At 47.1% G+C, this 15,224-nt stretch overlaps 1 protein-coding gene across 2 annotated transcripts in view; it reads right to left on the reverse strand.

Moving 5' to 3' along the window:
- Nucleotides 1–13,440, reverse strand: part of BASP1 (brain abundant membrane attached signal protein 1) — a 51,276-nt gene extending 37,836 nt beyond the window's left edge. The window contains exon 1 of one of the 2 annotated variants that reach the window (XM_059483164.1): nucleotides 13,236–13,440. The gene's annotated coding sequence lies outside the window, so the exon portion shown is untranslated. Of the gene's footprint in view, nucleotides 1–12,969; nucleotides 13,119–13,235 lie in introns of those variants that run through there. The other variant, XM_059483173.1, reaches the window with a different exon arrangement.
- Nucleotides 13,441–15,224: the final 1,784 nt, after the last annotated feature.

Consider the following 15,224-nt stretch of genomic DNA (forward strand, 5'->3'; position numbering starts at 1 on the left):
TATCTGTGAGGTATTTCTCTATGACAAATCAGACCAGCTCTGAGTTTAGGCATCAGCATGAACATAATACTTGAATACTAAAACTGCTTTCTAGGATTTATCAGCCTGTAAATGAAGCTCCAACATGTCATTTTTAGCCCTTCATCTTGCTTACCTGTTGTTTGCCTGGCAGAGTTCCATAAGGCAGCTGATGAAACAGGCTGGGCTGGATTACTTGTGAGCAGTTTTAACAAAACCAGATAAACCATCAAAACACAGCTGCAGGCAGCTCTGATTCAGGGTGCTGACTAAACCCAGGACAAGCAGTGAAATCCCCACAACCACGCTAACCCACAACCCTCATTCAATAGCTCCCACACAGAGATCTCCCACAGAGAAGGGGGCACTGCCTGTGTCTACACTACCACACATTCCCCACCTCCTGTAGCACATGCTACTGCATAGTAGCACACACTTGCAGAACCCAGTTTATCCAGGGCACACTCCTTTTCCTCACTGCCATAATTACTAGGTGTGCTCTTTCTCATGTACAGGCCCACGAACAGGAAAAAAAACCCCATTCCATTTTGCAGTACTCTGTGTCAGTTTATATGAGCTTATTAATGTTAATAAGACCTAATGCCAGGGATTTTGTTCCCAACCAAAAGAATTCTAACCTAAGGCATATTGTTTTCTGACCTATCTTCTCAACATGAAAACTTGACTGCTGCACACACTTACCTTGCACAGATTGAAAAGATAATGCTCCTTCCTCTTCAGGCAGTAGAAAACTCGCCTTCAACATTGATATTATTCAATTTAACCTACCACTGTTTCTCAAAGGAAGCAAGGAGAAAGACAGAAAAGCAGACAGGTGACAGAACACTGGGATTTAATGTTCTGGTAAATGCTTTTGTATTATGATTGCAAACACAAGCATTTTATATTTTATATATATATAAACATCAATCCCAATCAGTGCTGCCCACTCAACCATCCAAATTACAGTGAAATTCTAGTGGCTCACAGCTCTGACTTTGTTAGTGCAACTCAATTAGATTCAAATCAGATACTCACTGATCAACATGAATAAAACCAGAATCAAGCCCACCACTCTAGCTCTGCTCCTAAACATGCCTCCCTCTTGGAAAAGCTTACTCTAAAAAGTGCCCAACACACTGCTGTGCACAACTTGACATCCATACTTTGCTGAATAATCTAACAATTAGCAGCTAAACGAAGGTGAGCATTCCCTTATCTCTAATAACACCAAGACATGGGCAACTAGCCAAGAACCTGGTACATTAAACAGAAAAACACAGGCAAAATCTGCAAGTGCCTCTTGAGAGCACACTATTTCCAGTAAGCACATGTGGAAACTAAATAACTCTTAGGTTGCCCTCAGGTAGGAAAAGATTGATTGATTGATTGATTGATTGATTAATTGATTTCAAACACATAGTCCAAAGTAGCATGGATCTAGCCCCTGGTATTGAGCCAGGAACTTCAATGGCAGCTGCCCACCTGCATGCAAAAGATGAACTGCACAAAGATATTTGTTCAGCTGAATATTATGTTTATTCAAAAGCATTTATGAATACACCAAAGATTTCTTTAGAGATTATATCACTTTCCAAGCTACAGTTATTATACCATTAAGTTTCAGTCACCATGTGTTGAAAACATGTGAATAGCCTTCTCCACTCATCTGTGGAACAACCCAGCAAAGGTTTCTGCAGCCTATAAACTAAGTAACAAAAGACATCCTAGTGTCATATCAATCAGAAGTATGCAACTGTCCTCAGATGCAGTCACAAAATTTCATTCTCGGCTTGAAGAGTAACATTTTCAAACACAGACATATGATTACTTATCACTGTCTTTAAATAAAACTTATGACCTGAAAAGCCTCAATCATTTTTGTAAGCTTTACTCCCCTTTTTGCACATCAGCTCCATTTTGAAGAATATCCTCAAACTTACAGTCCATTTAAAGAATTCTGTCAAGAGCACTATGAGAAATCTTCATTTAACAACCTATGCTGTTCATCATCAATAAACTAAATAGCCTCTTGCCAGCTCTAGGAAAGCCTTATTTGCGTATTTATTTACGGCACATATCATGTCCATAAAGCATCTATGCAGAGGTTCATCTTTGGATCTCAATATTAACAGAGCTCAGACACACTGCCCATAAATCAGTACACTTGGGAAGGATTTTGTTTCAACTAAACTAATTTCTCTGCACTCAAGAACTAGTTCATTCCAAAGGCTCCCCATGTCCCTGATCACACAAACCACAAGACTGAAAGACACCTCAAGAGAAGTCAAGATATTTCCTCTCCTTGCCCCAAGGCAGAATGAGTCATATTTAAGTAATCTTTCAATGGTTATTTCTTACCTAGTCTAAAAATAATCATTTGCTTCTTTACACTGCACAAAAACCAAAGTGTTCATTTCTCCCTTTCATAGGTCCTGTTTGATCACACTGTTTACATGTGCATCCACTCGAACAGTAGCTCTCTTTTATGTGGCATATGACCCATGCAAGTTATATCTTTAAATGTTCAAAGCACAATATAAAAAAGGAAATTCTTCAATGTCCATTTTAGGATAGTTAAAAGGCAATTTATTTTGTTCTGGTTCTAAACACCCAACACAACTAAGGAATGGACCTCTGTTATGCTTGTTTTCCCTTTCTCATCAACAAAATCTTCTTTATGGCAATTCTGACCATATATTCTCAACAACTACCACATACTGTCTTATTAGAAGTTATCCCACAGACAAGGAATTTTTACTATGATTTATTCATTAAAACTTATTAAAATAATTTTAACTTACTGATCATCTCTCATTTGTTAAAGAGCAAAGAGCAACTGTTTTCCTCATGCAGTCCAAAGTTATCTACATGAACAGTAGAAATCCCACTCAGTTACCTACTAGTCCTTAGTGACAGAAGACAGAAAGATGACTCCTTGTTTCCATGAAAGGCTTTAATGTGATTGTAAGCTGTGAGGTGTATTGCTAAGATAAAAGAATATCCCACTGTGTTAGTTAAGACAAACTCCCTGTATTTTTTATTTCATATGAAAGTATTCCTGGCTGTGTCTCTGAAACTTTGAAATACAGTCTCTTAGGAACCGAGAGCAGATTTAACCACAAATAGCTAAATGCGCCTAGATACATGAAGTTATATTTAACTATCTCCCTAACTAACTAGATCAGAGATGATCAGAATCATATGGCTAGATAAAAGATAAGGATAAAACAGGGCATTTGTAATAATTAAGTCACCTCTTTGGTCTTCTTTCCAGAGCAGGGAGTCAACAAACATCACAAGTGAGCAACCAATGACTGGCACTTCCAACCATGGATGCAGTCTCACCAAAGCCACTCTTTGCAAGACAGCCCAGAGGGCTCCCTTGAACAGTCTGATTTTATTTGTTTGCTTTACAATGACCAGAGGACCTCCTTCCCTAAGGCTGCTCAGAGGTGATGTTTCCAGAGACAGCAGGGTGAGACAGGCAAGAGATTCAAGCCAGGAACTTGAAGCTTAGGAAAAAAAACCTTAAAATGCTGAGGACCAGGTAGTGGACCCACAGTCAATTCCAAGGGTGTTAAAAAGGAAGTTTGGGACCAGGGAGGACTCCAGATTTTCATTCCAAAACTTCTGCATACTTGAAACAAGCATTAGTATTCAAAACTTGAAACAGCTTGTGGGCGGAGATGAGGCTGTGAATAAACCTCGTATTTATCTATTATTTTGGCTCTATCAACACTGTAAGTTTTCTCTGTGTACGGAGTCAATTAACTGAGATGACTAGCTGTAATTCTAACGCAAAGAATGTTATTTGAGAGGGTTTTTTGGGACCACAATGTACAGCAGATGATCTAAATCAATACCCTTAAATTCCCCGGCCCCCTACTCGGGGACCCTCCAGAGAGACCAAAGGCTATTTCGTGTCTTCACCCTGTAGCTACAAACTTGTCCTTCAGAATAAAAGACATATATATCTGTCATCATGAACTCACTTGGCCTGAATACAGTCCTCACCTTGATGGAATCACACTCAATGTCCACAGCAATCATGTTGTCATCTCCATAATTTATAAATGTTATGTTTTATTTAAACACAATTAAAATCTAGAGCAATTAGAAGTGGATCCAAATAATGGTTCTCTATAAAAGAAGCCTGGGCCAGCATGACTGTGACAGCTACTGGCCTTTATGCAATAAGCAACCCAGCACAGCCACAGCTTGACAGACAAGCTTTGTCCTTTATAATAGGAAATCTTTCCCCTAAAACTGTGTTCTGGATGGTTTTTCAACTCACTAATGCAGTCTAATTATGAGCTTGTAGCAATTTAATTGTCTACAGGATCAAACAAATCTAGTTCTTCTTGAAAATAAGACAAAATTCAAGCTATCACAGAAGGGCTGGGTTTGCTGGTGGAATTTTTTTTTTCATTTAGTCAAGAGCCACTTTTGTTTAAAACTGAAACAATGTGTAAAAAGGAAAAAATCTCTCCCTTTTCACTCAGCAGAGGAAATCACATTAATATTTCTTCAGCTGGTAAGAAGTTTAAAACTGTTGAAAGCTTTCAGCTGGCAGAGCTCCAAGTTTTCCATATTGTTACAGGATTTGCATGAAACTTTGTTTAAGACCAAGTTCTCATGTTGATATGATCTCACTTTAGTGAACATCTAGATTTGGGAGCCATATGCATGCAAACCGCTGGGGTCTAGTAGCATGAGTTACAGAGTTTAAAATTAAAGTTTTACAAGAAGTGGTTGTGGACTCTCATTATATATGAATGCCAGCACACAATTAAGCTGATGACATAGATCTTCCTGCGTTCTGCGTGTCTGCTTATGCACACACTGCCTCTCACTGTGTGATTATCAAGGTGTTCCCTGAAATAGGCTGAGTTAGTTCATGGCTGAAAATATGGGCTTCTAGAAAGGATAAGCAAGGGAAATGGCTGCATAGCCACCATGATAACTTCATTTAAATACAGATAAGTGAGCTACAGTAATATGGCAAGGAAGTGCACAGAGCCAAAGCTACATGAAAAATTCATGTGAAGACAATAAAACTTTTTTTAATGAGATACATCTACAAACATGGACAGAGATAAATCCCAACAGGTTAGAATTCAATTTCTAATAAGAAGCATTCAAAATAGCTTCTTCAGTCAGGAGAAAATGTGCCAAAGAACTTGGTTTTTAAGTAGAAAGGAAATAAAAGCTGCTGAGATGAATGTTTCTTTCCTTAGTCTGTAAATTTACTGTCATTGTTCCACAGAAAACTCCTGGACAGACATTTTTTTTCTGAACCACAAATCTGTCAGTGCAGAATTTCCTTCATTCTCTATCACCTCTGTGTTCGGATGGTGAGGCACTCGGATGTTCCTCACAGGGTCAATGGCTGTGGGAGAGCATGCAATGCCAGCTCATTTCCCTCAACACCGTACTCCATAATCAATGCCAGCTCAGAACACACATGGCAAGTATTTAAAGACACAATCTTTATCCTGCTTCCAGCATTTGTCATCTGCTAGCTGATATATTTGCTCTTCTCCGTAGTGTCTTGGTAACAGTGACGTTCCAAGAGGTGTTTGCAAGGACACCTGTAGGTGATTTGCAGTCCAGTTTGAACCCTTGGTAACAGGAGGTACCTCAGCACTGAAGGCCACTGTCATGCACTGTGGCCCAGTGGATTGTCAGTGTGCTGTTCAGTGGGGAATGAGACACCATAAGGAGTGCCACATTCCTATTGCTAGCAGCACCAATAATTTCTTCATGAATCTGTCAGTCACTGACTCATCCACAGAAGAGGATGACAGCTGAACTTCCAGTGACCTAATAATCATTCTAGTGCTTACAAAAATATACTGTAATATTAGTTTTCTTGAGCTCTGTTGAGGCTTCTACTCACTATTACACGAAGAGGAAAAGAGTGCACCCCAGTGAGCTATCATATTTCAGTGCACATGGCAGCTCTTACTTAGCTTGGCTCTAAAACTATTATTCATTAAGGTAATGTCATCTGTTCGAGGCAACTGGATGGAAAGGATGGGCCAATATGCAGAAAGCTGAATGTTTCCCTAGATATCACTAAGGAAACTAGCACTGAATAAATCATTAAAATGCACAATACTGGTGGAACATCAGATGGCTACAAGCAGCTAAAAAGATTTCTGCTGGTACCTCTTCACCGGAGGATGGTTTTTTTCCAGATGAAGATCTCCGAGGGTAGGAAATGAGAAAAGGGAACAGCATACAGAAGCAGAGAATGGATAAATTCCTCTTACCAAAATTCTCGCGTGTAACAGCAGATCCTTCAGAAAAAAGATATCCTCAAGGACAACTTGTCACTCTCCTTGAACTGTCACATCCTACATGCAGCATTCTAGGGCTATCAGAAAGCTCTTAGCTATGATTGCTGGCGTTACACAGAGCATGTGTGGACTGCAAACAAGGAAAGAGTTTCCACGTTTCCACATTTGCTTTGTTCTGCTAACTTAAGCATTTGAATTACAGGCTCGGGGGCTATCCTGAACACTCAAGTCCCCTACAGAAGCCTCACAAGCTCCTAGTGAAAGCTCCAAGTGAAACAAAGTTGCAAACCAACAGTACTCTCCTACATCTCAAGCAAAGTGTGGAATGGAAGAGCCTGGAAAACCTGACCTGATTTTGAATTTTATCATCTGGAGAACTTATGTCTCCCTTGCTTTGCAAGGCCTGTAGATCTGAAAAGAAAAGCAAGGGCAAACACACATCTTTCACCCTCTCTTCAGTGACATCAGCTATTCCCAGTGCAGAATGTGCATTCACTGGTGCAGGGTTTAGTGATGTTGCTGGAGGAAAATGAGCCCCACTGTCTCAGCATATCCAATTAGGAAACAATTGTTAGAGCAGCTAGCACATCTTCCCCATCTGCTGAAGTTTTCCTGGGGACAGCAAGAAACGCATAAGGACTGTTTTCACCACCTCAGATCTCACTGAATTTGCCTCCTCCCATCAGATCTGCACAGTTAGCAGCAAAAGTCAATCATGCACTTACCAGCACTGGCCAAAATACAGCAACTTTGTGTTACTGGAAACTCTGTATATGAAATGGAAATGTAGAAATAATCTGAACACCTCATCCAGTGGTGACAGGTTTCACCCTGTCCTTTTCCAGACTCTAAATTTTATACGATCTCTACCCTGTTTTTGTTTTTGTTTTCGTTCTGCGCTAATGAAGCGCTTCACTGCCTTGAGGAAGGATGATTACAGGAAACTGATGGAGCAATTCTCTGGCTCCACTATCTCAGACAAGCACATACCAAAGCATTTCCCATGGTGTAACCTTCCATGTTGACTATGTTTGTAATTGGGTTTTCACTGTTTTATACATCTTGATTTGTGCATGTTTTGCATGTGTTTTTCTAAGGTAGGAAGATGAGGGAAACTTGCATCAATTCTGCTATTGTTGATCCATTCTTTGTTTTGTCTTTGCTTAATTTCTTCTCCATAGTTCATCAATCTTAAATTTGTCTAGAAGATGCACATCTACAGGATCCCACTATGTGACCATCTACTTCATTCTAAAACAGTTAATCATATCAAGATGTAATTTTGAATATGAGCCCCTCCATCACCAACCAATCACACAAGGAAAACAGTAATAGCAGAAAATAAGTTCAAAAACTATTACCAGGCTCTGTCCCTCTGCAGGGGTTGTGTTCTGTATACCAATGAGTATTTAAAGACTATTGAAACAGCAGATAGCCAGCAGCCCCCTGATTTCACTACTCTTACAGAACTAGCTTCCATTTGTCACACGACATCATGATGGCATAGATCTCTATCATTAAAATTAATTCTTGGGAAACTGTCATTATAGCTACTAGTCTTTTGCCTGAAGGAAAAGATTATGCTTCAACACTGCATTCATATCCTCTTCATGCCAAGGCATCAGTAGTATTACAATCACCATCGTGACATCATCCATCAAGGTTGGTTGCTGAGGCCCATTGTTATCATACATTCAGTGTTGCCTCTTCTGTAAGGACAGTAAGTCTCTATTCAAAATGAAGATCCTGCCATCAGTCCTACAGTTTACATGAAGTGCCAGGTCATGCTGCTCTGAACAACTGCTAAGGCAGTGTACACAAAATAAAATCTTTTGAAAAGATGTTCAAATTCCTAAAGGGTAAAAAAAAAATCCCTGGATCAGCAGATCATAATCATATGTGGCACCACTTACCAGGCTAAAATCTAAACTATGCAACATGTGACTAAAAAGCATGTGGCTTTCCCAACGCTATCGCACTGCTGGGGTACTTGGCAGTATATACCCAACAAGTCAGGCAACCATACAGACTGCTTCATTCCTATTCTGCAGAAGACAATACCAAACACATCAAAAGAGATCAGACTATTATTTATATCCTAAGACACGAGGTTTTTATTAATAAAACTGTTTCCTCTGAGTTAAATTGCATTAACTGTACTTAAGACAGAATTACTACACATCTTGCTCCCAGGCAAAACCTGACCATTCCACATGTGTTACAAATCAGTATCTCTTTACATTTATTGGTGTGCAGACGAAAGCCAAAGATTTCTTTTCAGATTCTGGCAAGTCAGGAATCTTTCATGTTTGAGGAATCTCATGGCTATCAATTTATTTCTATCTTAAACTTATGAATTTTCATACCAAATAACCAGTAGATACATTTTAATATTAATCACATTTCTCCATCTTGAAGTAAGAAGCTTAGGTGGTACCACTTTTAGGTAAGAGAACTGTGAGATACAAGATATTGCAAGGAAGACTTTAAAGTCCTTTCCATTCCGCATAAGGTTTCCCCCCTTCTTCCCCCTGCATATTTTTTTAATCTCGAAAGCATTTCCTACTAATGCATGAAACCCCCATTATGCTGCATATGGTTTCTATTATCAAGTCTATAATGCTTTCAGGAATTTCTTTGATTTTTCTGGTTGTTACCTCATTCTTTTCATTCCTTATTGACACAGAAGCAGCAACCCAAGTCATTCCTAAGTATCTTTCTTTAGTTATAAATCAGTCTCCATACTTCTGTAGCGTACCTCAAAATGGCTTGCCTTTGCTACCCTTGTATGAATAAAGGAAAGGCCTTGAATATTGGTTGATTACTATACTCTTCATTATGTATTTGAAGATCATCCAGTTTTCTTATTTGAAGAGCTAGATTTTACCCATTAAATTTACACTGCACCCATGGACACTACGCTTGCACCTACGCACCTAGATCAAGACCTGGGATTTGTGCACAAACGTGTACAAAAAACTGCAGAATACTCTTCATAGAGATGGGACCAAAAAAAAAAAAAAGAAAGAAAAAAAACCAAACAAAAGCCCTCCAAAATTCTTGTTTTCAAAATTTCAAAATTAGTAAATTAGTGCAAGATCAGCTTTCAATGGCAGATTTCCAAATAATTACTAACTCAATGGTAGCTGAGTGTCTAAAACTGTAACCACACAGAACTCACCCAAGATTTCATGGGAAGGCCTGTTTCTACCCTGCAACCAGCTTTTTTTTTTTCCTACCCTGCTCAGTGTGTGCCACTGGGCCATGGGTAGGTGCTGGCACAAGGGAAGAATTCACCATTGTTCGACAGAAGCCGTCGTGTACGCAGGAGGTTCTGCTGAAGGACTTCATGGTTCACTGCATGGGCCAAAGCTACCAGTGGAACACAGCACAAACAGAAGCAGCTTCACTTGGAAAATACAATTTATTCCACAGACTTGATTTTGAAAGATCAAAACACAAGTACTTGAGGACTGGAGACAGCTCTAGACATGGCTCGGGAATTATGGAGGTTGCACACTCTGTAGACTTAGGGTAAGGGTATGCACCAAAGGTATTCCACTTTCTGAAATAAATCAAATAAGTCAACCTTGTATCACCATGTTGCTTTAGAGGGTGTTGCATCTCAAATGCAATGATGTATAGAAGAGGGCGGGGTGGGGAGAAAAAAATTTCACCTGATCATTGCTTCAGGCAATAACTTGAACAGTGATTTTACCATTTTCACCCTTTTAATGTTGATTTTAACTGGATATGATACACTCAGAGTTTGAAATTAACATAAAAAAACTGCTGCATGATTGCATTTTGGCAGCTACGTACAATTAGGGAAATATAGGGAGTATTACACAATCAGCTATTCCATACATGAAGCATACAAGAATAGACAGAGCCATCACGAATTTCCCAATATTTTGTGTTTATTCAGTCCACCGATCAGAGTTGGTGCTCCCTGGCTAAACTGAAACAGCTGGACAAAAAGAAAATATCCACTGCATACAATCCACTAGCAACGGAGATCACAAAGCAAAGCTTCTCCCTCAAATGAAGTTGTGGGAGACAATGAGTAGACAGCAAGTGCAAAAACCTTCGGCCATGTTCTCGCTTCTTCTCTTTCTTCACCCCTGAACGTTATCCAGAATTCTCAGAAACAGCCTGAATACAAAAGGATTGTGTTGGACAAGGTATCTCCCCTGGAGAGAGCAGTAGCAGCAGATGCTGCATCTTCCTTCAGTACGGCACTCCCACTTCAGACTCTCCCTGGCTAATGGGGAACATCTACACAGGAAAAAAAACCCTCAGTGTTTGAAGCCTGGCCACCAGTTTAGGTGGTGCCTGGCAAGCATCTGGCAAGCAGAGAGGGGACATTTAGACATTTTTTAGGGCTCTGATGGCTTCTTCAGAGGAGATCTTAATTGGAAACACTGGAAATATCAAGTAATTGCTATGCAAGGAGCCTTGGGGTGTATGTTTTCTAGTGAATGTTCATCACCCTCGAGGGGAAGCAATAAAATCCACTGCCATCGCCTGTTTAGCAGCCCACTGGCAATATTCTTTTGTCAGCTTTAACTCCAGCCTGGCTAACACACCAGTTGTCTTCTGCTAGAAACCGTCATTAGCTTACAAAATCATACATTTCAAACAGGCTTAAGCATGCTCCCTCTAGAAAGAGATATATCCGAATTTTAGACAAGAGCCGGGAAAGAAGAGTGGTGAAGAAGGAACAGGCACCGATGCCAGCATCGAGACGCAACAATTCGAACAAAAGAGATCTCAAGATGTCGCACTAACACGCACGCACACAATCTTCCTCTTGATAGATTGCTTCCCCTCGGCAGAGGGAGATGCGATGCTCCAGGAGAGCGCCCGCCCGGGCACGCAGAGCACGCGTGTGCCTCCCAGACGGCCGGAGCCGGGCCGGGAGCGCGTCCCTGCGGCGGGGCTGCTCCGGGGCTCTGCCGCCTCTGCGGCACGTACGCGCCGCCCGCCTCGCCCTCTCTGCTCAAGGGACCCCCGAGCGACCCCAGGCCGCTGCAGAGGGACCCCTGCCCCGGCTCCTGCCCCCTCAGGCCGCTGCAGAGGGACCCCTGCCCCAGCTCCTGTCCCCAAGGCCGCTGCAGAGGGACCCCTGCCCCGGCTCCTGCCCCTCAGGCCGCTGAGAGCAGCAGGGGCGGTGTTGGAGCCCGCCCCGGGGGAGCTCAGGGGGTGCTCGCACCCGCGGGCGCTCGCCTGCCGCCCACCGAACCCGAGGGGGCGGGCAACGGGCCGGCCTTTTCCCCTTCCTAAACGCCGAATTTTGTGTGGGTGAGGTGAGGGGGGGCACGGGTCCGCTCCGCCGCCGCGCACAGCAACAGACGCCAAGCTCAGCCTGGCTCAGCGAGGGGAGGGAAGGGTGCGGGGTACGACTGGGACACCCCGATGAGTCCCGGGGCTGCCGAGGGCGGCCGGGGGGAGCCCGGGGCTCGGGGAGCTGAGGGAGCCGCCTTTGTTCCGCCGCCGGCCCCGGCCGCGCCGCCGCCTCCGCGCATGCGCCGGGCGCAGACAAAGGCGCGGGCAGGGCGGCGGGGGCTTCCCGCATCCCTCCTCCACCGCATCCCTCCTCCATCCTCATCCCTCCTCCATCCTCATCCCTCCTCCACTCCGCATCCCTTCTCCACTCCGCATCCCCCCTCCACTCCTCCCCGCTCCACTCCGCACCCCCCTGTCGCCCCGCATCCCCCCGCGCGGCGCCCACCCGGCGTGGCAGGAGGGCGGGGGTGTCCCGGGGGTGTCCCGGGGGTGTGCGTGTGTCCGCCTCCCTTTCCCCCGCGTGTGCCGCCACGCCCAGCTGAGGCGCGGGAAGAGCGCCTTGCGGGTACCGCGTTCCAAAGACACGCGTGTGCGTGGGGAAGAGGCGACACGGCGCGTCGTGAGGGGAAGGGGGGGAAAAAAGGTCGAGGGGAGTCGTAGCTTTCTTTGGTGGGGGGAAAACCAGAGGGTCGATGGGGACCTGTGGGGAGCGGAGGGCGGCAGTCGGTGAATATTCATGGACCAGGCGCATCGGGGCGTAGTGCGGGGGGCAGCAGCAGCAGTGGCGGTCTCTGTCGTGTTTGACGGCGGGTCCGTGCCCCTGCTCGGGCAGCCGAGCCCCGGCGTGTGCCGCCCGGCCGGGAGCAGCGCTTCAAACCCGCCGGCGCGCCCACGCGCACGCGTGACCGCGGAGGCAGCGCCGCTTCCGCGCCACAATGGGCAAGCGACAATCGCCTTGTCGCCGGCCACAATGGGCGAGCGCCGCTGGCCGCTCCTCGCCCGCCCCGACGCCCCCCGCAGCCCGCGGAGCGCCCCAGCAGCCGCCCGGAGCCCGCAATCCCCCTGCAGCACCGCCGCCCCCCGCCCAGCCGCCCTGCCATCTTCCTGGCGCCGTGCGTGCTCTTCTCCCAGCGCTTCCTTTCATGGAGAGCTTGGGGCATCTTCCTTTTTTCCCTTTTTTTCCCCCCTTTTTTTTCTCTTTTTATTTTAAATTATTGTTATTAATTAAGGAGACTCCCTTTGGAAACAGGCTAAAAGCGCCGAAAAGAAATTGGGCATAAACCACTATTATTCCCACCACACCCACCGCTACCCCCACCCTTCCCCAGGAGAGCCTTCCCGGGCATTTAAATCTCACGGAATCGCCTTCGGTCCGTTGTGTGCCTCGATCCCGCTCCCAGGTGGTCCCCTCTCGAGGAATTGAGCTCCTCGCAGCGATATTCCTAAAATGTGCCCGGGCAGGCGCCTCCCGGGCTGCTCCGCTCTCTCTGCTCTTACCGATTCACACGCGCATCTCCCCTCCCCACAAATCGAGACACAACGGAAGGGGGGGAAATGATAAAAATGGCAAAGCTCTCGCGGGCTGCTGTGTAAATGGCATAAGTGAAACACACCGCGTCTTACCTTTTTGTGTTTTTCCTCTGTCCCTGTCGGTGTGTTTGTGTGCTGGGGTGTCACAAAGAGAGTCCCGGGCAGCCCAGAGCCCCCTCGCCTCGCTCGGAGCGCTGTGGCTCTCGCCCGCTCGCTCGCCGGGACCGGAGTGCCTAGTGCCTGCTGGAGCACTGCCGCCGCTACCGCGGCTGCTGCCTCTGCATTTCTCACTCTCTCCCCCTCCCTCTTTCCCTCCCTCCCCCCTTCCCTGTGACAGTCTGTGGGCAGTTCAAAAGCCACACGCTTTATTTATTTATTTCCCGCGCTGGCGGGCGGGGGATGCGCTGCGCGGCGCTGGCGCTTAGGGGGCGCACGGACCCCACGTTTAAATACCGGCCGTGCAGGGGGGGCCGGACCGCGGCTCCGCGAACGCACCTTGCAGCATTACACCCCCACACCCCTCAAACAAAAAAAAAAAAAAAAAAAAGGGAAGGGAGCGGCCAGGCTCGCTGCCCCGAGGAGAGCGGGCGCGGCGCGGCGAGGTGCGGGGCGCTCCGCGACCCTCCGCGCCCGAAGCGCGCCCGGCGGAGCTGGGATGCTGCGCGGCGGAGGGAGCGGGCGAGCCGGGCCGCCTGCCTACACCTGCAGCCCTCCTGGGGAGCGGTAAAGCCGCTCGCACGGCGGAGAAGGGCCGCACGGGCGGAGGAGACTAAAAATTCCCGAGCCTGGATGCTCCTGGCACGCTTAAGGAGAGGGTCTGCCGGTTAAACACAAAAGGCAGCAACACATAGAGGAAAGCAACACATTTCTCAGGAGAATGGATCTCTCCCGGGCGCTCCTGCAGCTGAAGAGCTGGCCTGAACGTCGCTGGGGCTTCAGGACTGGTATCCCTCCAGATCTCCCCCTGTTCCAAAGCATCCCTGGGGCCGCCACAGCACAACCGAGGGCGCTGCCCGCACTTTCCCACCGCCCTCTTTTTACAGCCCGGCTGTGGCGGGGCCGGGCGCGCCCCGCTCGCTGCTCCGCGCCCGCTCCGCGCTGCGGGAGCCCGGCAAAGGCGGCGGCGGCGGCGATGCGCGGAGCTGGGGCGCCCTCTGCTCCCCAAGCTGGGCTGGACTGTGCCGGGCCGGGCTGGGCTGGGCTGTGCCGGGCGCTGGCCCCGCCAGGTCCCGGGACCCGCATCCCGGGAAGGAGCGGAGCCGCTGGGAACGGACCGCGGTGGCGGCACGTCTGGGGAAACCTCCGGCTCAAGGGGCGCGGTCCGGCTGCGCCGGGGCTTCACAGCCGGCAGCACCATCTCTCAGCGAGAACAATGGAAGCTGTTTCCCATTTGTCTGGGGACAAGGACCGAGCGAGAGACGCGTAGTAGGCTCGTGATAAGGTTAAGTCCGGCTTGCATTTTCGATGGATATGGATCGAAAGGGGAGCAGGGCTTGTGGAGAGGGAGGGCGCGGCCGCCAGGGTGCTGTTCTGAGGGCCGTGGTGCGCGGTGTGATGTGCGATGTCACGCTTCCCGGACATTCCCACGAGGGAAAACTATCGGGCAATAAAATGCATTTGAGTTTGTGTTTCACACACCGCACCCTGCAACCTGTAGCTGTGCCGAGCATCCTCCCAGCCGCTGCCGGGGCGGGGAGCCGGTCCGAAACGCCAGAGGAGACGCTCGGGGACGACCTGGCAGCGCGGCCGGAGCCCCCGTTGTACCCCCGTGGTTACACAAAAGCCCTGGGAGTGAAGGGAGGAAGGGAGGAAAGGAGAAGCCTGGACACAGCGGGCTCACCGGGCAGGGACAATTCCGTACATTTTCATGAAAGCGTTTGCAAGTCAGTCTTTTTCTCATATTTTTATTTTATGAGGGTTTTTTCTTTCCTAGTTCTGCTTCGTATCTCGGTGTTTTCCTGGTGGTTTAACCCTCGCTCCGCAGCCGCCGGGGCGCAGAGCTCGGCATGCCACACCTGCCCCGATGCAGCATCCCACCTTCCCGAGGCGCGGTGCGGACTGGCTGCACCCTGCCGCAGCTGG

This window comes from Ammospiza nelsoni, chromosome 1 (assembly GCF_027579445.1).
Source record: "Ammospiza nelsoni isolate bAmmNel1 chromosome 1, bAmmNel1.pri, whole genome shotgun sequence".
In the NCBI taxonomy this organism is placed as follows: domain Eukaryota; kingdom Metazoa; phylum Chordata; class Aves; order Passeriformes; family Passerellidae; genus Ammospiza; species Ammospiza nelsoni.